Genomic DNA, 24,450 nt, shown 5'->3' with positions numbered 1-24,450 from the left:
ATGATAACAATAATACACAGTCAGTCCTGGACTGAGAACTGGTCTCTTGGAATTGGAAAGCCCGGTGATTGCACCCCAATATGCATATTCTCCCATCTGCAGCCCCCGAAGAGCGAGAGCAGCCCGTCCCGGCGGCGAAGGGGCCGCGGCGCTCCGCGCGCCGGGCTCGCAGCCGATCAGCTAATCAAGTGAGTCAGGGCCCGGCCGGCTCCGCCCCCGCCCCCGCCCCCTCGGCTGCCGCATCCGTCTCGCATCGCGAGCGCTTGGCAGCCAGACGAACTCCGGCGAGGAGCCGCCGCTGTCCTCGCCTGACCCCGGCGCCTTGGCTGCCGCAGAGGGAACCGGGGGCGCGCTCGGCTCGGGAGCAGACTGGGGCTGGGGCGGGCGGGCGAGCGAGCGAGCGACTAGTGGAGCAGAGAGGCCGAGCGATGAGCGCTGCTGCGAGCCGTTCCCTCGCCACCCCCGTCGGGCGGGGAGGGGAAGGGAGGGGAGGAGAGGAGAGGGAGGGAGTCCTAAATAAGCCGCGCGGAGAGAGGGAGAGGGAGGCAGGCAAGGTAAGCGCCGAGGGAGGCAAGGGGGCCCGGGCAGGCCGCGCAGGGGCGAGGGGGGTCGGAGGGCAGGAGCGAACAGCCTCGTCGCCCGCGCCGTCAGAGCCAGACAGGAAGCCCCGGCCCGGCTCCAGGGGGCGTCCGCTGGCTGAGGTTGCCGACCTGGTGCGTCGGAGGGAGGGGGCCTTGCCGAGCGCGGCTCCCAGCCTCGGGGCGGGAAGGGCGCAGGGGGCGCTTTCCCTGCCCCAGCCCGCCGATCTGCTTTCGGCCTCCGAGCTGGAACCGGCCCGCGATCGATGCCGGGGAGAGGCGCGCCGCGGACCCAAACAGAGCCCAGCCCGGGCGGCGCCGGGGGGAAGGGAGGTCGGCGGCCTCCAGAGAGGCGGCCCGGCGGTCCCGCCCCCTCCCGGGCTCAGGCAGGCCTGGCTTTGAACGCGGGCCCTTCGGCGGTGCGTCAGCGAGGAGCCACCCGCGCCCTTGGGGGCCGGACGGGTCGGGCGTCTGACCTCAGCCGCTTATCTCCCCCAAGCCGGGCGAGCGAATGGAAGAGCGCCTTGGAGAGGGCCGGAGAGACTCCCTCGAGGCAAGGCCCCTCTTTCAAAGGTTGCCACGATCATGCTGGTTAAAGGCAATGCATGTCATTCAAACGCCTCGTTGATAACTATGTTTATAACGGGAACAGTATCCATAATGAAATGTTGTTCCTGAGCCTGCACACTGGAAGCTCCTCGGGGCACGGACCTGACTTTCCTTGCTCTTCTTAGGAGAATGGTAAGAATAGCAATGAAATTCTTGTTGTTTTCTATACCTGTAACAGTGAGCCAAGAGAACGCAGGTCTATGCCCCGAGCTCCTTCCAGACTGCAAGAAGACAGGAGAGAGGAAGATACAAGAGGTCCACTGGCTTTATCCCTCCCGACATTAGTGGGAGGTGTCTTGGAGGTTGAAGTCTCGGGCATTCCGCCCCCTTCAGAGTGGCTGGGCCATCCGTTCGTTTCCTCCCGCTTCTTTGGTCAGCTTCCCCTTCAACTTGTCACCAAAGACTGCGAGGCTCGCGCGCGCGCGCGCACACACACACACACAGACACAGTCAAATTGACCTCGGCTGCGCCGGGCGCTGTGCAGAAGAGAATGGGGATGGGAAGCGATGCGAGTGCGAAAGGGAGGAGCGGAGACGGGTCCAGAGGGGCGTCGTGGCTTTTTCAAGCCGATGAGGATGATCGCCCTTTACACAGGCAGTATTGTGTAGTGGCTAGAGTAACGGCCTAGGATTTGGGTGGCCCTGGTTTGATTCTCCGTGGGAACTTGGGCCAGTCATATACTCAGCCTAACCTACCTCACAGGGCTGTTGTGACTAGAGAAGAATTCTGTCAGCCGCTTGGTGAGAAAGGCGGGATATAAATGAAGCAAAATAAAGGATCAAAAAGACCATCCTCCTCCCCTTAAGCTACACTCGGGGAAAAAACACAGGAAACGAGAGAAGGATGAGCGAGACAAACCAATCCTGTTACTCATACTTAGACACCTACCCTACACGCTTGTTTACTCGGATGTAAATCCCACCTGTTATCTACTACATTTTGATCTCACCTTTCCTCCAAGGAGCTCGGAGCGGCTTGCACGGTTCTCTCTGCCTCCATTTTATCCCCACAACAACCCTGTGAGGTAGGTTAGGCTGAGAGACAGTGACTGGTCCAGGGTGGGAATCTGAACCCGGGACTCTTCCACATGCAAAACACAATGACCAAGTAAGACTGCAGTCCGTTTCTGTTGGGGATGGAAATGGAGGAGTTGAGTTTTTGCGGCGTTGGTGGTCGTGGGGGAGGGGCGGATGAGGGGACATGTCACAGGATCGGCTCTAAGTAAGTAGACTTGGAGGGGGTTGGTTGAAATCAGTGGTCCTTGTTTCTGCGCAAACGTGCTTAGAATGGGGGAGGAGGGGCCGGGCGGGGGAGTTGTCCAGTTAATGAACAAAAGGATCTCCCTCCCCCACCTTAAAAGCCTCTTTTTAAACACACGCAAGGATATCAGCAAGGGAAAGGCTTTGGACATCACGGGAACACAAGCTCCAGCACCTCCAAATCGAATCAAACTCAGCAGGAGGTGATGGGGAAAGCACAGAGTCCTTTGTGCATTTCTTGAATCCTTCCTGCGCTTAAAACAAAAAAGAAGCCAAGAAAATTGCCAGCCGTCTGAAAATCAGGAAGGAACAAGAGAGCAGAAAGTTCGGGCGGGATCCAGCCAAGATGAGCACTTGAAAGTCTCACTGAGTTCCTTGGAAGTGCTGAGCCCTTTTAATCGCCCCCTTGAAAAGTTTCGCTTCTGCTGCAAGGTTCCTCTTCTCTCCCCGCTCGCACAACACAACCCAGTCCCTAAAATGTGTTTACTTACTTCATTTATACCCCGCCTTTCTCTCCAGTGGGAACCCAAAGCCGCTGGCATAGTTCTTCTTTTCCCAATTTCAGTTTCACAACAGCCCTATGGGGTGGGTTCGGCGAACAGTGCAAACCTAAACAGTGTTACTCCAGTCTAAGCCCATTGATTTCAATGGACTTAGACAGGTATAACTCTGGTTAGGATTGCACTGTAAGAGAGTGCCTCCCACGGAGACTTTGTAGATCTCCCATATTCTGGACCGACCCTCTAACCTACTAACCAGCTCTGACTGTATCAGGTTTTGTCACTGAAGATTTTTTTTTAAAAAATCCAGCAGGTAAAGTGAGGAACCTCAGTCCCCTTTCTGCAAAATGTGTTTCCCGAAAGCATTTGGTCCAACCAGGTTGCAGCCCTTTGTTCGGGATTAAATTCCATTGGACAAAGAGGGGGGGGTGTCTCACTCCAGGTAAGCCTGTGTAGGCTCGTGGGGGGGGGGAGTGAAAAGCCCGTCGAATTGTGCAGAATATCGAGGTGCAAGTAATCCTCCGCTGTTTTTACCTTACTTGAGGAGAGTCGAACACTCACTTTTAAACGACCGCTTTCATTTTCAAACGGGGAATGAGCTCTTTCCAATTAGTTCTAATCTCTGTTAGAAAATCAAGATAATATCTGACGAAGGGAGCGTTGACTGTTGAAATCTCTTGCCCGAGAAATCTAGTTGGTCTTTAAAGGGCTACTGGACCCAATTCTTGCTGTTCAGCGAATGGGTCCTAACCCATACTTGAGTGCAGGACGAAATAAACGCTACCTGCAACACATACCGAGCGCAGGGCGATAGAAACGCCTCCTGCAAAGAAAAGCGTGCTTCCTGCGATCCCAAACATGCTCTGTCTACACAAGATGGATAGCCGTGTTAGTCTGCCTTTAGCAGTAGAAAAGAGCAAGAGTCTAGTAGCACCTATAAGACTGCCTGAAGAAGTGAGCTGTGGCTCACAAAAGCTCATACCCTTCGACAAATTTTGTTAGTCTTATAGGTGCCACTGAACTCTTGCTCTTCTCTCTACACAAGACCTCTTACAGGGGACGCTCAAATGACTTCCTTTCTGTGTGGTCTTATATTCAAGTGTACTCTGTCTCCCTAGCTGTGCACGTGTATCCACAACGGGAGACCCGTAAGATCTTTCCCTTGCTCCTACTGGTGTAAGATGTCTTGTGTAGAGACACGAAGGAAGTCCCTCTGGATTCAGAGGGGCTGAGGCAGTGGGGCATTTCGTCTGTCGCTCCCGTCCCTATGCAAGGGTATTAAACAGAGGCAGGTGCCTGGGAATGTATCTCTCCCCCTCCCCCCTTTGTACTGATAACACAAATTCCTCAATGCTAATAATTAGGATTCGAAACAATATGCGTGGGTTGGGAGGGGGAGAAGTATCTGAGCCTGGAAGCCCACGCAACACCCCCCACGCCCTCCCCCGCCTCCTTCCCCACCCCTTTGCGGCATCCGACCGCCCCTGCTTGCTTGCAAAGGAGGCAGGAGGGAGCGAGCGAGCGCAGCCTGCCTGGGATTGTAAGGACTTTGTCCTCAGATGACTCCGCTCCCGCCTCCGCCGCCTCCCTCCTTCCCTCCTGCCGGCTGCTCGTCTTTCCATCTCGCTCTCTTCTCCAGGCGCTCTTGCTTAATAGGATTTAAAAACCCAGTTAAATGGTTCTTGATCCGGCGTGTTGGAGAAGAGGAGGGGATGGGGGGGTCTCTCTCCCACTAGCTCACCTCCACTCTTCCCGCCCCCCCCCCTCAAAAAGTCGCAGACAGCAATCTAGTCTCCAGGCGAATAGAGTTGTTGTAAGAAGCGGACACATCGCTCTCCCATCACCAGCACTGGAGTTCTCTTGTTCAGACGAGCTTTCGCTCACTCCCACAGTTCCAACCTTTTTCAAAACAGGACAACGTTTGATTCCCCCCTCGCCGGGGGAGGGCGCTCTCCTGAGCCACTCGCTATGCTGTCAAATTAAGACAATTAAAAAAAAAACCCTGGGTTTTAGGAGAGATACAAACACGCGTTAAACTGGCCTCCTGAACCCCATAGGATCTAAAACGGGCTTCTTTTTTGCACGATCCTCTCCTTCTATCGTTATTTATTGTTTGCCTTCACACATGTTTGCGGCCCGATTCTGTCCCAATTGCAACGGGCCTTACTCCCTTGTGCGAGTGTGCAAGAATGGCAGGGCTGATTCGAGTTGACAAAGCAGGATGGATGCCTTCGGAGAGGGATGAGGAAGAGAGTGTTTAAACGACCCTTGGTCGCTTTACTTCAAAATCGCCTCTGCGGTATTTGGGGGGGGGGGAGAAATATCCTTGTTAAAGTTTATTTGGAAGGATGGAGTCCATTGCGGGATCCAATAAAACGCCACTTTAATGCGTTCTTCTGCGACTGTAAAACTGTCGGTTCTCGGTCAGATTTCGTGGTTCGCCAGTCACACCTGGCTTCCCTTTGAAGCTGTGTCCTCAGCGAAGGTTATCTTGACTGTTTCGTTGTGCCTACACACCCACACACACACTTCCAGCGTGCATCGTGATATTTTATAAAATGCATTTAGGGGGACCATTAGGAGACAGAACTGGGTGCCGCGCTTTGTGCCATTAACTCTTCTTAGCGCAGTCCACAGGCGCTTCTTCCTTGCTTGGAAACGTCCCTTTTAGATCTGATGTGTGGCACCGATTCTTCGGTTTGCATTTCGATCGGGAGGTTCGGCTTGCGGAGATCGGCCGGCTTGGATCGCGATGTCAGCCGAATCGGTGCTGAACAGTTTATCCAAATACTTTAACTGCGTTATTTCGGCGATAAATGCTTTGATTCTCCAAAGCTTATCCCTTGGAAATCTTGCTGGTCTTTAAGTCCTTTTGGACTTGGATCTTGTTCTTATTTTGGCGAGAAGACTTGGTCCGGGGCGTGCGCTGAACTCCGAGGCTCGGAGAAAGAGCGCAGGGGACCCCAGATTTGGTCTTTCGGGGAGTACCGCTTTGCCCCAGTAAGAAAGACGGGTCTAAATTGGCCGACTCGCTGCCTTTTCTGGCAATACCTTTGACTCTTCTTTAGTTCTTCTTCAGAGAGAAATTTATTAGGGAGTGGTGGGGGCGGGGGGATCCGGCTTCTGGTTTTCTCTCCACTTTTCTGTCCGAAGAAGAGTTCTGCCTAGCTGGAAAACTTGCTGACCTTCTCAAGCTAAAAGGGTCCATTAAATAAATTTCGCGCAACCCGGAGGGAACGTTCACACCGGACCCTTCAATAAACATTAGGTATCGGGTCCCTTGAAAGGAATGGGTCGCTCCGGAGTCCAATGACGCGCCCGCCCGCCCCAAAGGTCTTACTTGCGCGTAAGATGTCTAGGATCTAGTGTGTGCCTAAACGGCTGCAATTCTAAGTCCTTTACTAGTTGGCAAGCTCTACTGAAATCAGTGCAATTGACTCCAGAGTAAACTGTATTTAGGCTCAGTCGGGCTAGACGAATTTTCTCCGCGCTCCCGTCATGCGGCTCTGGTGGCATTTGAACAGCGTCCTGTTTCCCGGCCGTTCACACTTCTGTAATGTTCAACCTGCGGATTTGCAGCAGGCGATTAAGGGCCGACTGAATGAGCGCCCCATCAGCGCCTCATTCAGACTTTGGAGACCTCCCCTGTCGGGGCCACCCCAGATGCGCCCTTCGCTTGACACACACACACACACCCCACTTAATGATCGGTTTTATCAACGCAGATCGCGTGAAGAAGGCTGGGTAGCTATTCAGCTCTGGGACAATGGGAGGGGGAACCCGGAAACCTCCCAATCAGTCCGCTCCAAACATCCACGGAGGTGCTCTGGTGTCTCGTCCTTCTGCAAAAGGGAGAAGAGGATCGGTGCCGGTAGGGCGCTGGGACTCTCAAGAAGTGTAATAATTACATTAGAAAAGCCCTCGAGGATCAGAAATGTTCGGTCTAAGCCAGCGGGCAGCCAAAGTTCTCCCAACGCGAACAGAAAGCAACAGTGCCGTGTCCCCTACACTCACACACCTAGTATTGGGGTAGACTGCCTCTGCACATGGAGAGTCCATTTAAGCATCTTAAACTCCTTGAAAGTGTCTAGTCCCCTTTTAAAGCCATCTAAGCCGATAGGCACCATCTCCATACCTTGTGGAGCGAGTCCCGCACGTTCCACGGTGCATTGCGCATATAGGACAAGACCCACCCGAGAGAGTCCCCCGGCTTTATCGGGAGAATCAAGGGAAGGCGTGTGAGAAAAGGAGAGGGCCAGGTGGGCAGTGAAAAATTGGAAGCGGATCCTTTAGGTTGTAGCAATGCGGATGGGGAGGAGAGAAAAGCAAAGAGAGTATCAGGAAACAGATTAGCCTCGACGGTCTTCGCAGTTCGAAACTCTGGATTTTGCTGGTGTTCTGGAAGGATTTAAAATAGGCGCTGGGTTCTTAGCAAACTAAAGAAATCAAACAGGGAAAATGGACCAGAACGAATTTCCACCAGGGCACTGGGACCTGCAGTACGCGTCAATAGGCAAAACCTAGACGTGACGCCCAGTGGCCGGTCTTTTTCCCCTGAGGGGTTTCTTGGATAAAACGGTTTGGGAAGCGGGTCGTTTGAATGCGTTCCTTTCCCCTTCTGCCGACAAGGAGGAAATTACGCTTATCTTTTACGCGACCAGTACCTGGCAGGGATTTTTTTAAGTCGGTGTTTCACTTGTTTAAAAATAGAGATTAACGAAGTTAGATGACAGGGGCCCCTGGCTCCCAGGCAGGAAGGGACACTGGGCCAAGAGGGAGGAACCCCGCGCTTCCAGCAGTGCTGGGACGGGTGGATCTTCCTACAGGTGCTCAGACCCACCTTTCCCTCTATTCGCAGCCCAGGTAAGGCTGCCGGCAGTCGGGGCTTGCGGGCCAGCAAGAAATAAGTCGAGCTGGGGCGTTCCAGGCTCCACGAAGGAGTTAACTCCAGAGGAGCAGCAGAGACAGGCAGCCGTCTAGGGGCCCCTTCCAGACGAATCCTTGTATTATAAATTCTAGTCCAGGGAAGCTGACGCTAGAATCAAGACCCGTTCGTCTGGAAAGTGCCACTAGACTCGTGTTTTAGTTTTCACAAGGAAGGGTTCGGCAGCTTAGACGGCGCGCTGCGCAGGGGCGGCATTTGTACCGAGCAGCTGGGCGAACTTTCGGAACAAGCCCGCAGGCGGGGGAGCGAACTCCGGATCGCTGCGCAATTAAAACCACCACGAACCGGGCCGACGGCGAGGCGGCCTTCCGAGTGGAGCCGATGGCCCGCGTCCGACGGCACCCGGCCTGAACCCCGTTCGGATTTCGGACGTGGGTGGAACGAGGCTGCGCGAATGGAGAGAGATGGCCCCTCTCGGTGGGAAATCCTTTGCGCTTGTAGGAGAGACGGGGCGCCCGTGTCCGCCAGTCCCAGCCTGGGAGTTTCGGGGCGCGTCTTTCTCTAGCAGCTCCCCTCCAGACGTCTAGAGGCAGAGACTATTCGGGAGAGAGTGCAGAAAAAACCGAGGAAAGGACCTGTGGCCTGATCGAAGGTGGAGGCGGATTTGGAGGGAAGGAGGCTGCTGCTTTCACCTACCCACAGTCCGGATTTGCCTGGACAAGGAGAAGGAATAACTCCTCCCGCCCCCCCCCCCCCGCACAAAAAAAATTCCCAAATATTGTGCATGGTCAAACAGAGGTGGAAACAAAACGAGCCCCCTTTATTTAATTTATTTCAAACCTTTATATGCTGCCTAAACACCCAAACCGAAGAGAAAATGGTGCTCAGCACCAGCTAAAGTCACCCGCAGCTCCTTTCTCTACCCCTCACGTCCAGGAGGGACTTAAACTGCCCAGTCGGGCTTCTGAATTCTCCTGGACTTGATTTAAAATGCTGCCGGCCAATAATGACGGGAGAATTTCGGCAGTATCAGTAAACAAGCGCAAAAGGACACAGAGGGTTTCTACTGGAAATGGATACGGGCGTTGTGTGTTGGTGGCAAGCATCTCTGGTCTCCAGAGCAGGTTTTAGACTCACAACAATCCTATAAAGTAGATTAGGTAGATTTGCCCAAGGCTGCTGCGAGAGCTTTGAAGCTTGAGAAGTGACTTGAACCCAGGGCCCCCTCATCCAACCTCTGCTTTTTATCCCATCTACTGACGTCAAAGAGTTTTTGACATCCCTTTTTTTGGTTACATTTCCCATTAACTTGATGCAAACATAAAACTGATTGGCATTTTCTATGTCACCAGGGTGCTTCTATTTTAATTTACATTAAATCAAATTAAATTTATTATTTGCATTTGCAATTTACATTAAATCAAATTACATTTATTATTTGCATTTTCTGTTCACTGTGATGTGAGCCTAAAATGCTAATTGGCTGGAATGTAAATTTAACTTGATTTGCAAAATAGGGGCCCTCCATTTTCTTTCCCTGATTAGCAGCATTCCTGCACTTAAATGGTGGAGGGGATTTTGACAACCTGTGTTTGCTAGAATGCACCTTCCCTTTAAAACTGCTTCCTTTTCACTAGAAAAGAACAAGAGTCCAGTAGCACCTATAAGACTAACCAAGTTTACAGTAGGGTTACGAGCTTTCGTGAGTCACAGCTCACTTCTTCAGATATCTTCAGATATTCTTCTCTACCACTTTAAATTCCACAAAAGAAAAATAGAATCAATAAACAACAGCATAAGTCACATCTTTTGACCTGAGCCCTTATGACAGAGTGCCTTATGGATCCAAATCGAATAATCAAATAGAAATCCAGGGGAGACACGTTGTGTACAGATGCCAGGGAGCTGTGACTCATTCTCTCCAGTGTAGATTGTAATGTTCATAAATGTGGCAGGCTGGTTGCCCACTCAAATCTATTTTGTGTCTTTCTCAGCAATGCTATTCTTGCAGACACTGAAAAACGCTGTATGCTCTCTCCTGTTGACCTGATGAGCCGATCAAATGTTTTCTTTCCTGACTGATGGGAAGCTAAATTGAGTGCCATTAAAGCTTCTGCTTTGGATAAAACATCTCAAATTAAAATCTAATTCTTCCAGATTAGGGACAGGAAGCTTCATTCTAGCAATACAACCTTATTATTATTTTTTGGGGGGGGGACCCTACCAAAAATCTTTTGCTGCTCAAAACTGAAATAAACTTGTACACACATGAAGGCCCAATTTCCTATCATATTTAGAAAGAGAGAGGAGGAGATTTCATTTGACATTGCGGGGATGGGGCCGGGGAAGAAGTTGTTTTTTTGCCCTGTTTAAATTAAGCCACTGAACTCTCTTTTAAAAAGCCGTGACTTGACAGCCCTCGCATACATAAGTCTGTGTTGCCAGTGAAAGGGAAAGTGAGATTTGGCTCCAACTTGAGTCTACGCTTTCCCTTCCATCCACTTCTCATTGTATCCCTTAAACAACCAGCTGTGTGTGTGTTTTTCCCCAAACAACAATGCCAAGGGAAATGTTACATTAGTGTTAGCCCTATTCAGTGCCAAGCACCACTGCAGCAGGTTTGGGAGTTGTCTGGGGTTTGGGAGGGGGGGTAAAAGGAACCAAAATATAATACTCATGAGAACAGAGATCCAGATTCTTCATTTCAATGCAGCTAAGAAGCAGAAGGGAGATGGCATGGCTTAGCCTGATCTCATCAGGTCTTGGAAGCTAAGCAGAGTCAGTAGGACAGGAGACCCCCAAGAAGAGCCGGGGCTGCTCTGCAGCGGAGGGCAATGGCAAACCACCTCTGTTCCTCACTTGCCCCAAAAGCCCCTTGCTGGAGTCACTATACCTCACATACATAAGGAGGGCAGGAGGCCTTGATATTTGTACAATTTGCAGTTTGAATCAAAAAGCACCTAAGAGTCACTCCTGATTGCTGAGTCACAGACCAATGGTTCTCAACCTTTTTTGGTATGGTGACCCACAAGTCCAAACTTACTTGGGATGCTGGTGACTCACTTTAAACACTCACAGCATGTATGAATCAATAAAATGGCAAAACCCGGGACCCACTTCCATAGGCTTCACAATCCACTTTGGGGAGTTGGGGACAGATGACAAGCACAATGGGTTGGATCTAGCATCATGGTGGAGAGTGGAATTTCCTCCCCCAAAATGCACTTCTTCTTCTTCTTTTTTGACATAGCCATTAATTATTCTCTCTTTTCTTTCAAAATAAGGATTTCTCTTTAATTTCTATTTCTTGGTAGCTTTCTGTTATACCTCTATGTACCCTTTTGTAAATTGATCCCTTGAAGGGGTTTGAGGGTTTGTTTGGTAGGGGAGGGGGGAATGCTCTAGAAGGAAACTAGGAAAGTTCGGGAAGACACTGCCTGCCTTTGAACATCAGCAGAGTGAAGTGCTGAAATTCTTCCTGCCCTTCCTCTCTTCGAATTTCTTTTTGGATCAAAGTGGAACTGATTCAAAACAAACTCCAGATTCCTGGGGACAGAAACCAGCTGTTGTTTGGTCTTCAGGGAGAAATGGCACAAAGAGGAGTTAAGAGAAGTTCTCTTAACAATGCAAATTGAATCCCATGTAACATTTCTGCTTGTGCGAGAACTCTTGCCTGTGCAGAAGTGCAAGAAAATCCTTACAAGTAGCCTTTGCATTGAGCAGAACCACAAGTGACAAAAGGCACAGATTGGACACTTGTCTCCTTCCCTCAAGTTTTGATGGGAAATGTAGGCAGCTTGGCGGAATGTTGGACAAGTGACAGTTGGAAAGTCTATTGGACAGCAGTCAGAGAGCCAAGCTGCAAGACCAGGATGCCTACATTTTCCATCAAAACTTGAGGGAAGCTGACAAGAGTCCAATCTGTGCCTTTTGTCACTTGTGGTTCTGCTCATTGTCACAGCAATAGTATCCAGCCTTATGTTTCTGCTTGCCTTTTGAGCACGGCAATACTGATGGGAAGATGAAAGATCTTACAGCGGCTTTCTCGCAATATCTCCTGCACATGGGACGGTGTTAAGTAAAACTTCTATTCTGCAATCATACAGTGGGGTCCAGTCCAATGAACCTAGAATTATATGAATGATTTGAACAACCCTGTAGGAACAAAGCTGGGGACAGGGTGGCTTATGAGAACCAGCAGGAGGGGATAAAATGGAAGGTTGTGGGTGTGGCTTGTAGATTTCATTAATGGCCCTCCTACCTACCAACTTAAGCATTAGTTTCTATGGCAGATGGGTTGCGCCTTATATATCATCAACCCTGTTTGTCTCCTGGGCTCTTTGTGGCATGTTTGAATAGGATGCCTCATAGCAGAGCTGGCTCAGATCTCTCTCCCCGATGAATGTGTGTCCTCTTTTAGAAAGAAGCTATGTTCCTAAATTTCAAGAAGGAAAAGGAATAGGCTTTGTGGTCAAGCCCTATAATGTGCAGGGCAGTTTATGATCTGTCACCTCTTAAATATGTCTCACTCCTCAAATACTTTGCAATCATCCCATATAAACAGTATTTTGTGGCAAGTCTCCTCTGAGGTAATTAGGGGGTTGTGCTGCATTTTCTTTCAATATGGAAAAAAATGCAGGAATAATTTCAAAACATAAGTGTACCACAATGTTCTAGAGGAGGTTAAAAGGATATCTTTTATGAGACCAGCTTGTGGCTGGAAAAATGAAGGGAGCTCTTCTTCAAGCCAGAAGGATTTAGATGAACTACTTTACACAAACAAAAAGTCTAGTAGACAAGATGAGCTATTATCTTCAAGATCTAGTCATCCACCTGGGGTTATGATAGGCATGTCAGGTGCACAATATTGTTCTGCAGGCACAGGTCCATCATCTTAACCATTTCATAAAAGGTCCATACAGTCACATAAATTGGCATCAAAACTCTGGAATTCTCTCCCCGGGGAGATTTATCTGTCCTCTTCTATTGCCATCTTTTGCCAGTGGGTGAAGACTTTTTTGTTTCGTTTGGCATTCCCTCAGAGATCCCTCCTTCCTGCCCAGTATTTTAATAGTTGTTTTTTATGTTTTTGGGGTGTATTTTGGCTCTGGTTTTAATTGTTTTAATGATGTGTTTTTGGTTGGCTTTAATGGTTTTAAAAGTGCGATTCTATTGTATACGTGTTAATTTGTTAGCTGCTCTGGTGGTCCTTATGAGGGCAGAAAGGCGGGGTATAAATTTTGCAATAAATAACTAAATAATCTTATTCTGAATGAAGAATATAGATTTGGAAGAAACAGACTTGTCTATTCTCTTGATGGTTAGATGCATATGACCATTTAGCTCCTTACTACGGTTTCCATGTAAAGTTTTGGTAAACTGGTCTTCTGCTCAGTGGAAAGGAAAATTTTATCATCCCATTTCATAATATTTCTACTGTGACACAAATGTAGTCTTAAAAGAAAATATACTTTTTATTCTTTTTTAAAATATGATAGTTTTAATAGCATATGCAATGATTTTTATTTAGTTTTATAACCTTTGCCTTTGGATTCAGCTCCTCCACACATTACCTTAAACATTTACCTCAGGAGAGCTCTGGTTACAACCAACACTTCCTTTTTCGCCACGCAAACAGATCTTCTGGTGTTCTCTACTTTACCCAGGCTTATATCTTGAGAATACTTTCCTCTTTTTTATCTGTGTGACCTATATATTGCTGCCTCCCTGACTCTCTCAAATGATTTTCACTGCCACCCAAGTCTTTTGCCTTAGACTTCTTCTATTTAACTGGTAACATAGGAAGGCTTGTTATAGATGGTAGTTTGAGAGAATGGTCAGCATGTGAAGGTGGTTATGAGGTAAAAAGGGGATATTTTTTACTTAAATGGGATTTATAAGTACATAAATGTGATGGTTGCAGAGTTTTGATAAGTGTATTGGTTTCAGAATATTTCTTAAGCTTGGTAGTTTAAAAATAGTTATATATTTACATACCCCGTCACAAAGACTAATTTTCCACACAGATATTCACTAACAAAATAAACAGTCCTCTCATCCTATATTCACTCAGGCTTTTCCACACAGCTTGCCTGGCCTAGATAGAATGACCCTTTCAGGCTTCCACATAGTTTGCCTGACTTAGACAGAATAAATACTTTCTCTGAGATACACACAGGCAACTCAGGATCCACACAGATTGCCTGATTTGGCCAGATTCTCCTGGTTTGGTTAACTCTCCCTACACAAACACAGAATTTCTCTCTCAGGCTCCACACAGTTTGCCTGATTTGGCCAGAATAAACATTTTTCTGTCAGCACTCTGACTAAAAAGTGCAGTTCACTCTGCCTCTTAGGATACAGCTCCCCTCCAACCGCATCACACTCCATTCACCCATCTAGCCCCCTCCTTTCCTCAGAGACCTGCATTTAAACTCAGAGTAACCAATATTAAAAAACCCACATCAACCAGCAGAAATAAAATACTCAGTTGCATGCAAACCATTACAACCTGCTTTTTAGTATTTTTTACAAAAATAAGTCATCCGTTTTAATGTTGTATAAGCTACTTTGTAGACTGGATGTGTCAAAAAGTAAAATGTAAATATTAAAAATTTTAAAAAGTTGGGAGCAGGAATGATTGGCTAAGCAGCAATTTGTTTCTTTATATGTTTCATATCTTCCAATGTCACCTCAGATATTATATTTTTCAGTATGATCAGTTCACACAATGACAGCCAGTGTGGTATAGTGGTTAAAGTTTCAGACTAGGATCTGGAAGACCCAAGTTCAAACCCGTACTCTGTCATGGGTGCCTTGGGTCTGTCACTCTCATAACATACCTCACAGGGTTGTTGTTATAAAGATTAAATGAATGAGGGGATAACAATGTAATAAGCTACTTTGAGTCCCCATTGGGGAGAAAAGCAGCATTGAAATACCTAGATAAATAAACAAGAGGTGAGAAATCAAGACATTTCCATGAGTTCAATGTAAGTTTAAAGAGATGTACATTGCACAAAAAAGGCTACCTTTAAATGTATGCTGATGGGGCCTGGATTGGCAATGATAAACCAAGAAACAGATTTGAGGTTGTGGTGGACAGACAGTTCAACGAAAATGCTACTTCAATAGGTGGCAGCAGGTAAAAAAGTCAAATTGCTAGGGATTCTTAGGGATTCCTAGAAGTGGATTGAAAACAAAATGGCAAGTGTCATTGTTGGCAGTCTGCCTGTCCCACTGAGACTCACGGTGGATTCCAAAATATGATTAAAATTCAATCAAACATCAAGTGGGTTACAAATTCTGATAAAAACAACCAACAGCAAAGGTTTCTGACGAACAAGGAAAGCAAACAGAAACCTGTCTCAGCTAATTAAAAAGTCAATGTATGCAAAGAGCTCTTTAAGGCAACAAAGCTGATCAAGTTTGATATTCCATAATGAAGACAGGTTTATAAAAGTACAAAACTTTGAATTGCAGTAAAAAAATATGTACAATAAACATTGGCATGTGCTGTAATACGAACCCTTATAGAAGCAAACTCCTGATCCATGACATTGTGGTTCTGATCTCTTTATAAGAACGCCCTCCTGAACGTTTAAATTTTCCACATTCTGCAAAATAAACAAAACAAATGTTCAGGAGAGCATTCTTACAAAGATACTCTTCTATCATCGCTGCATTTGGATTAATGTGTACAGAACAGGGTTACTATATTTCAAAAAGGGTGTTGTAGGGAAAAGAGCTATTTAAGGTCAAATTAGGCTTTAAGGTGTCTCTTTTTTTAGTTTACTGCAAAACTTCTAAAGCAACTTCAGTGGAATTTGGAAGCATGTTATCCAGTGAACCCTGCTATCAGACACTGTTGCCACATCCATATTTATGCGGGAATGGGCCCAAGCTACGACGAGTTGTCCCTTGTACAGTTCAATATCTCATGTGGATTACTTCCAGCACCTTTTAATTTCCTCTTGACGCAAGTCCTCCTTTGCCGCTTTATCAAGAGATCCGTATCATAGGTAAAAATACACAAAGTGGAACGGGTGTTACTAGCGATCAAAAAACATTTGGCCTGCCAAACTGCAACAAACAAGCAACTTTGCCACCAAAATTGACAGCAAGCCACATGACTCATTTGTTTTGCAACCATGTCCACATTGTGCTATCTTGAAATCCAAGGGAGGGGCATAGTGAACACAAGGCAAAGCGAGTTCCATTCTCTGTCATGGGGACCAGGGTTAGTATCTGTTGCCCTAGATTATAAAGTTAGATTTCTAATTATGAACCATAAGGTAGTGGACAAGTCTGTCCCCATCACATTTAAAAAAAAAATAAATCAACATGGGTATAATTGTTGTGTATCTCTACAAATATTTCACTTGTACAAGCCTAAGATTCTTATGGTATCCTCATGCAGCGAAATCTCCAGGCTTATACAAATGCAAAATTTGCAAAAGAACAAAAGAATAACATCCCTGTCTCTAAAAGGATATTGCAGAGCTGGAAAAAGTACACAAGAAAGCAGCCAAGATGATTCAGGAGTGGGATCATCTTTCCTATGAGGAAAGGCTAGAGAGTCTGAGACTTTGTGGTCTAGAAAAAAAGACAGCTAAAGGAAGACATATACAGGCATATAAAATTATGCGTGGGCTGGAGAAAGTGGAGAGAGGGATCTTTGTCTTTGTCTTCTATAAGATTAAAACTGGGGTGGGGGCACGCGCTACCCAATGAAATTGTTAGGAAATTGATTTGGGACAGACAAAAGGAAATATGTCTTTATTCAATGAGTAATTGATTTCAATGGGCTTAAACTGGAGTAACTCTTTTTAGGATTGCACTGTAAATGGTGGGATTCGCTACCAGTGGAGGCAGTGATGGCAGCACACGTAGATGGCTTTAAAAGGAGGTTAGACTGATTCATGGAGGATAGGTCCATCAATGGCTACTAGCAGGGCTTTTTTTCAGCTGGAATGTAGGGAAATGGAGTTCCGGAACCTCTTGAAAATGGTCACATGGCTGGTGGCCCCGCCTCCTGATCTCCAGACAGAGGGAAGTTGAGATTGCCCTCCACGCCACAGTGTGGAGGGCAATCTCAACTCCCCTCTGTCTGGAGATCAGGGGGAGGGGCCACCAGCCATGTGACTATTTTCTCCAAGGGCAACCCACTGAGTTCCACTACCTCTTTTCCCAGAAAAAAAGCCCTGGCTACTAGCCTTAGGAAATGAAGGGCATCTCCATCAACAAAGGCAGTAAATCTTTAATACCAGTGTGGGGAGGCAACATCAGGAGCGAGGCCTTGACCTCTATGCCTCAACTGGTGGGCAACTGTGTGAAACAGTATGGTAGATTAGATGGTCTACTGGCATTATCCAGCAAGACCTTTCTATGTTCTTATGTTCTTACCCCTATTGATTCTTTTCATGTGGCACTTGCAAGCCTGAATTCTCCCTAGAAGCTAAAATGACAAAACGAAGGCTATCGTACTTTGGTCACATTATGAGAAGACAAGATTCTCTGGAAGTCAATAATATTAGGAAAAGTGGAAGGCAGTAGGAAAAGAGGAAGACCGAAAGGGAGATGGTTGGACTCAATCAAAGAAGCCACATCCTCCAGTTTGCAGGGTCTGAGCAAGTCTGTTAATGATAGGATGTTTTGGAGGTCTTTCATTCATAGGGTCACCATAGATCAGAGGCGACTTGACAGCACATAACACACACACCCCTATTGATTCTTTTCATGTGGCACTTGCATCAGGTTCGTTCAGGTTTTATGCAATATCTTTAGGAAGCAGCTGCTAAAATCTGAAGGTACCACACTGTAGAAGTACTAGCAGAGATATAACCATGCTAACTACTGCAAGGCCACTGTTTGATCGGAATGCTGCTTCATAGCACACATAGCATAATAGTCATTCCATTTCAGATGTGTGCAGAGAATAGCACTGGGTGGACAGTGGAAGATGGGAGCTGATAATTTCCACAAGTGGAAGGATTTCCATTTGCAGAAGGGTGGCCTCCATGTCTGCCCCGTCCCACTGTAGCTCAAAATGCCCCTGAAATGCTGCTCCTGGGGGATGGGGGACCCTCCCCCCCAGAATAGCTTGAGGGAGTCTCAAGTCTTCTGCAGGAAAGAGAGAGTTGTGACAGATCGCCCCTGCCCTGGCTTGTGGGAGCATAGTGGGAGGAGAAGCAACTAGGCAGAGCCTTTAAATGGCAATGCAGGTGCATATGAACATAAGAAGAACCACACTGGATCAGAGCAAAGGTCCATCTAGTCCAGCGCTCTGTTCACACAGCGGCTGACCAGCTGCCTCTAGGAAGCTCATTTACAGAGTGACTGCAGCAGCATCCTCCTGCCCGCTCTCCCCAGCAACTGATATAAAAAGGTATACAGCCTCTGGTACTGGAGGGAGTAGATCTCCACCATGACTAGTAACCATGGATAGCCACCTCCTCCATGAATTTACCTGCTCCTCTTTTAAAGCCATCACCACATCCTGTGGCAGTGAGCTCTGGAGTGCTAGATGTATGGTTCTGCTTAACAGAAGATACTTTCTGAGTCATTGGTGGCAGCAGGTGCCCAATTGTTTTTGGCAACCCTGGGGAAGGAGGGGAAGGGGTGGCAGCGGCACCAAGCAGAGACTTGAGATGGCCGTGGGAGTTTTCCAACCTCCCGGGGGCCAAAGCAGAAGGAACAAAGGATTGCCAGTCCGCTCTTTCACAGCCTATAGGAACAGAAAGAGATGTAATAAAAGCTATTGTCATGGGCTTACATAGGACAGACAAGGCTTTGCCATCATTTTATGTCAACTCAAATGCAAATAAAAAGGAAATAAATGCAGAGGAAGGTCACACGGTCAGCTGACAATTATCAGAGTGACACCTTGCGTGCACAAGTTTGAACCAACCTAGCCTTGGGGTTGTTTAAACAGTTATCCATGCTAGGAAATGAGAGACCATAAAATAGTGGAAGTCTTTCCCTCCCAAAGAGATTTGTATAAGCTCCTGTATACGTCTGGTGATTAAAACTTCCTAGTTATATGTATTAAAAAGGCAACGGGGTTGAGAGAGCAGAGAGGTCACAGCAATAGTTTGTAGCCCCCTGCTGGTCACTGTATTATCTGTTTGCAATGAGCTCAGCTAGCACAAGAATTTTGCTCTCATTGTCCGAAATGTGGGTGGGTGGGGCAAGTGCCCTTGCATTCGTTGATGGGCTTTATGCGAACCCCAAGAATTTGCTTGGAAGGTTCTTCAGGCGCGCAGGTTTTGATCCTGTCCAAATGGATAGGGGTTGGGGTAGTTCCTATGCGGATGACAGATTGTCCAACGGGAGGCTGGGGTCTAGCAGGATTACCACAGCTGGGCACAATCCAAAAGAACAATATCTCATCCTAGCAGGGACCTCTTTCTGTAAATTATCTCCTCCTCACATCCAGCATAGTCTAACAGTAGTACATCTACCATTTCTTTATTTACTTCTTTCTCCCAATGGGGACCTAAAGCATCTTACATTGTTTTATTCCATGTTACCCTTGCAACAACCCTGCGAGGTATGCTAGGCCGAGTGTCTGACTGGCCCAAGTCACCCAGCAAGCTTTCCTGGCAGAGCGGGGAGTCAAAACTGGGTCTCTCCGATCATCGTCTGACACTCTGGTCACTACACCACTCTGTAGAAAAGTTTTCTATGCACTGCCTAGTTTCTCTTTGAAACGTGATTGTACTCAAGGCTAACAGTCCCGGCCTACTCAAAGGCCTGCCCTTGTCCTTGCTACTGATTGTACTAATCTCACACTATGTAATCCGCCTTGAGTCTCAGTGAGAAAGGCGGACTATAAATGACATAAATAAATATCCAGGTCTCTCTCATCAACAGCAGCAATTTCTCCATTCACCACCTGGCACTGTGTGACAACAACTTCATTAAACTCTGTGCCCACATAGCATGGAGGGGGGATCTATTTCCCATGGATCTTTGTGCAATTCTTAATTTAATGACCGGGGGGGGCATACTGTGCTAAATAAGATTTCACATTCTGTCTGACAAAAATACAGTAACTATCCAACTATGCAGGTGTTTTGACAGAGCAACATTTCTGCTTGTGGAAGAGGGGACAGCAATTTCTTCCAATTCCCCCCTTCCCCTGCAGACGACCCACAATGTCATATTAGCTCCTATTCCATTGGGCAAGCACCACTACAAGGGAAGGAATTGATTCCTCATCCAATTCCAATCTATTCGGTCCATGATGAAAATTCCTTCCTGATCATCCCCCTACCAATACTTGATGGTCTAGTAGGATTACCACAGCTTGAAAGTTTGCAGGCACACGCTTTACTGAATCGCTGATATCTTTAACAGGATGCTGGCAAGTATCCAACCATCTGCAAACGTTACAGAACAGGAGTTTCCTACTTTTCCTTCCTACTCCAATCAACTGATCCCCTTGAGATTTTGTTACTGGTGGGTCAGTGGACCAGAAAAAGCATGGGAAAATTGGGGAGGGATCAGTGGGAGAATTGGAGTAAATCACTGCAAACATAATCTTTCCCATAAAATATGGTTATGTGGACTAGAGCCCAGTAGTGCAGGTACTTATGAAGTGAGTTTTGCATTCATTTTATTTTGGAATTATGGGAGAGGGGGACAGACAGCAGGGTCAAGGGTCATGAAATGCAAAGAGGACAGACCGAACTGTAATTATGTAAAGTTCAGATCTAATCAGAAAGGATCATAAAGACCATTCACTAGTTAACACATGAGTTGGGAGTCCCAGGTTGATCATCAGAGTTACATGAAGATATTGCTAAAATGTATACACTTTTGTTGAGATTGGAAACAGAAGAAGAACAGATGAAAGTATGTATGATAAAACGGGCAAAGAATTTTGGATATAACATACTACTTGAACAATGGGAGAATATGTGGCTGAACGACCTCAAATTTAAATTACGCTCTGGTCTGAAAGAAAACTTTTATAAAACGATGTATATATGGTATATGTCACCGGAGAAATTAGCAAAAATATATAAGAATGTTTCAAACAGATGTTGGAAATGTGAACAGCAGGAGAGGACATTTTATTATTTATGGTGGATGTGCAAAAAAGTTTTTAAAAATTTAGATACAAATACACTCAGTTATCGAGAAGATTTTAAAGACTAGTATACAAATGAAATTGGAGGCTTTCTTGTTGGAGCTAATGGACAAACAAATTACTCATGGTACACTCTTTTTGTATATGACAACAGCTGGAAGACTGTTATATGTTCAAAAATGGAAAGATACAGCAGTACTACCTACAACAGAGGACTGGCTGGAGAAGATGATGGAGTAAGCAGAGATGGCCAAACTTATGTCTTTAATTAGGGAAAAGTCACTGGATAAAGGATATTGTTACCTGGAAGCCCTTATAGACTTTTGTGGGAAACAAAGAAAAATGAACTGATGTTTTGTGCTTTTGAAGATTAGGAAGTGGAGAAAAATATATTAGAGGGAAAGGAGATGTAGTTATTTAGGGTTAATTTGGAGTTAAGGTATAACATTAATTGTAAGGTTAAATTTGGATTTAGGTTATAATATGTAAATATGTAAAATCTATATATAATATGTAAAAACTATATATCTTTTCATGAAGCGAATTGGAACGTATTCCTAATTCCTTTCATTCTTTCTTTTTGCTTTTCTTGTTCTTATATTTTTTCCTTTCAGCTATGCGTTTTTCTTTTTGTTTTCTTTTTATTATTTTTTTTAAATTTCAATTAAAATATTTTTTTAAAAAAAGAGAGAGAAGTATCCTAAAGCTACCATATCACAGGGCCAAACTGGACATTACAACATCCACGGGTCCAACCTGTGGATGCTGACACCATTTTAGAGATGAATTCAGCCATTTTAAAAACGTTACAAGGGCCCAATCAGGCTTTCAGTGCTTGAAGATTACCTGATTCCACCACACCATGAACCTTCACAGCATTTTTAAATGGCCAAATTCATCTCTATGGCACCGGCATCCATAGTTCAGATCTGTGGGCACCATAACAACTAGTTTGGCCCACAGTGATTCATATGTGCATCCAAGCTCAAGATCATTTTCACTTTTAATTTTCTAACCTCAAAGAGAGCAGATTACAATCACTGGGTTGTAGCAAGGGCAGTGAGAAGCTTTTGGCCTTGCTAATTTCACCTCTTCCCCTTCTGGTTGCCAATCTCTAGGTGGAGCTTGGAGATACTCTGAAATTACAACTGATCTCCAGACAACAGAGGTCAGTTCTCCTGGAGAAAATGGCTGCTTTGGAAGTTGGACTCTATGCCATCATGCCCTACTGAGGTGTCTACCGTCCCGAAACTCTGCCTTCCTCAGGCTCCACCCCCAAATCTCCAGGAATCTCCCAAACCAGAGTTGGCAGCCCTACTGCCCCTACTTTCTGTTCTTGAGAAAACATTAGCTTTCCCTTTCCTGCTCCTTTCACTTTTGCATCCTGGACAGGCAAACATGGCTCATTAATCGCCCTACTGGAAATGACAGACCCCCCTGAAAGCTCTTAAGGGTGATGCCAAAAAATATTTCCAGAAATGATGTCAGAGTGTTCTGGGAAAACACCACCCTCACAGAGATGACCCAATCAGAAAGAGTAATGGGTTCCTAGTTCCTTCAGTGAGTCACGCTCTTGCTGAGAACACATCTGATAAGGTCAGTTCAGCTGCAGGCTTGTGCTGGGTTCACTCTACAGAAGAAAAGGATGCCACTGCTGGACAAAGTGGCCAGAGAAGCATAAATAAGGTTTAGTCGTTACTTGGCTTGCAACTCCAAAAATTCTCAGACTTGTAATAGGGTGGGGGAAATATCTGGAATCTTTTTTTTTTCTCGGAACACTAACTGGTGAGAAAGATAACACTTTTCCTTCTATAACACTTTTACTTCCAAAGATTGATTCAAAAGACGACTTTAAAAAGATGACTTGTCATTCAGGAATGTGGAATCCCCCATGATGACAGCTTTAAAATAAATCCCTATAATTCTCAGTCCCGTAATATGGAATCTCTGTAAGCATTCGTTTCTCTTTTCAGTCTGAGTAGGCTGGAAAACACCCAGATACATACTTAGGGAGGGAGAAAGAAACCAGGTATTGTGAAAGACTACCACCTGGGCTCTTGGAGAGATGCTGTCCATCGGAGAAGGCAACGCTGACCTTGATAGACCAACTCAGTATAAGGCAGATTCATGTGAGAAGTACAGTTGCAGGTACTTGCCCTGTTGTATGATTCCTGCATCTTAACATTGCTCAGGGAAAGTCGCAGCCTCCATACCACAATGGAACCATTTGAATCAAGTCGAATGAAAAGATAATCACATTTGTAATGGTGAACAAGGGTGGAATTAAGTTGCAAATTCAGATTGATATGGCAGATTTGAGCACAGGAAACGGCAGGCCTTGTCAGTTGAATTTTGGCAGTGGCCGTATTGCATTGTAAGAGCAAGAAGCACCTTCAGCCAGCACAGAGAACAGAGTTTGCCAGCGAGAGACAAGAACATCTCTGATGTTTGTAATATTTAAATCCAATGTTTTGGTTTCAAATGTTGACTTTCCTTTTATGATCCTCAAGTAACAGGGCAGGATGGAGACTCGCTTTACAGTCTATTGCGCTGGGCTCTCTTTCAAGCTGGGCAGCCTCTGCCAACAGGAGGTTCAGGACTGCCAGTTCTTTAAAAACTTTATTTGAGAGATACATTTCCACCGTTTATTCATGGCAGTAAGTGCTTCTCACCTTCAAAACTCTGGAGCAAATGTGAGGAGAGTCCTCCAAACAATTTGTGAGTAATTGCTTTCAATCATAATTGAAAAGATAGCTGAAGGCATTCTGATGTGAGAGGCAGAAAATCTAAAAGCCAAGAAACCCTGACGGACAGCAAAAAGATATTTTCCAAGCAAGACCTACTAAAGTACCCAAGCTTCTGGGACTGAAGATGCTGATTGAACCTGAGATCTTGGGCATGGCCCTACCCTTGGACCATTAAAGGTCATTAATTTGTAACCTTTTAATGGTTCCCCCCAAATCTCCCACCTGCAAAAGTGTTAGGGAAGATTTTTGCAATAGTATTCTGCTTCCAACTTGTAACTCCTCTACTACCATTAACTCATATATATTTCAAGACACCAAACACAGTGAATACAGAGGAAAAATGGGTTTATTTCTTACATGGAATAACCCCAGACACTGCCTCCATTAGGGGAAGACATGTGTAAACAGGGCTCATTTCAAGGGGGAACGTGCAGGAACACAGTTCCTCAAAGAGGTCAAATGTCAGGTGGCCCCGCCCACCTGACTCTCAGCCATTTTGGGCACGTTTCAGCCTGGATTGGGGCCAAAACGGCCCAGATCAGGCCTCTGACGAGTGGTGGGTCAGTCTCCCACTCAGCACCAGCATGATCCTGACCATTTTGGGCCCCTTTTTGGCCATCTTCAGCCCCTTTTTGCCATTTTGGGCCCAATTTCGGCCCTGAATGGCCAGGATTGAGTCTAAAACAGCGAGGATAGGTGATGTCAGGGTGTGTGGCATAAGCAAATCAGTTATGCTAATGACACACTTCCGGTGATGGCAAGGGGTGCGGCATAT

The 24,450-nt window shown here is 46.2% G+C and overlaps 1 long non-coding RNA gene across 1 annotated transcript; it reads left to right on the top strand.

Moving 5' to 3' along the window:
- The first annotated feature begins 527 nt into the window (after window positions 1-527).
- LOC129325290 (uncharacterized) lies at window positions 528-23,059 on the top strand. The gene is made up of 3 exons (XR_008596588.1): window positions 528-554; window positions 21,083-21,164; window positions 22,047-23,059. It is a non-coding gene; the product is annotated as an uncharacterized LOC129325290 (long non-coding RNA).
- Window positions 23,060-24,450: the final 1,391 nt, after the last annotated feature.

The sequence above is a fragment of the Eublepharis macularius genome, chromosome 2, assembly GCF_028583425.1.
Source record: "Eublepharis macularius isolate TG4126 chromosome 2, MPM_Emac_v1.0, whole genome shotgun sequence".
Taxonomy (NCBI): domain Eukaryota; kingdom Metazoa; phylum Chordata; class Lepidosauria; order Squamata; family Eublepharidae; genus Eublepharis; species Eublepharis macularius.
This window is presented reverse-complemented; position numbering and strand designations above follow the sequence as displayed.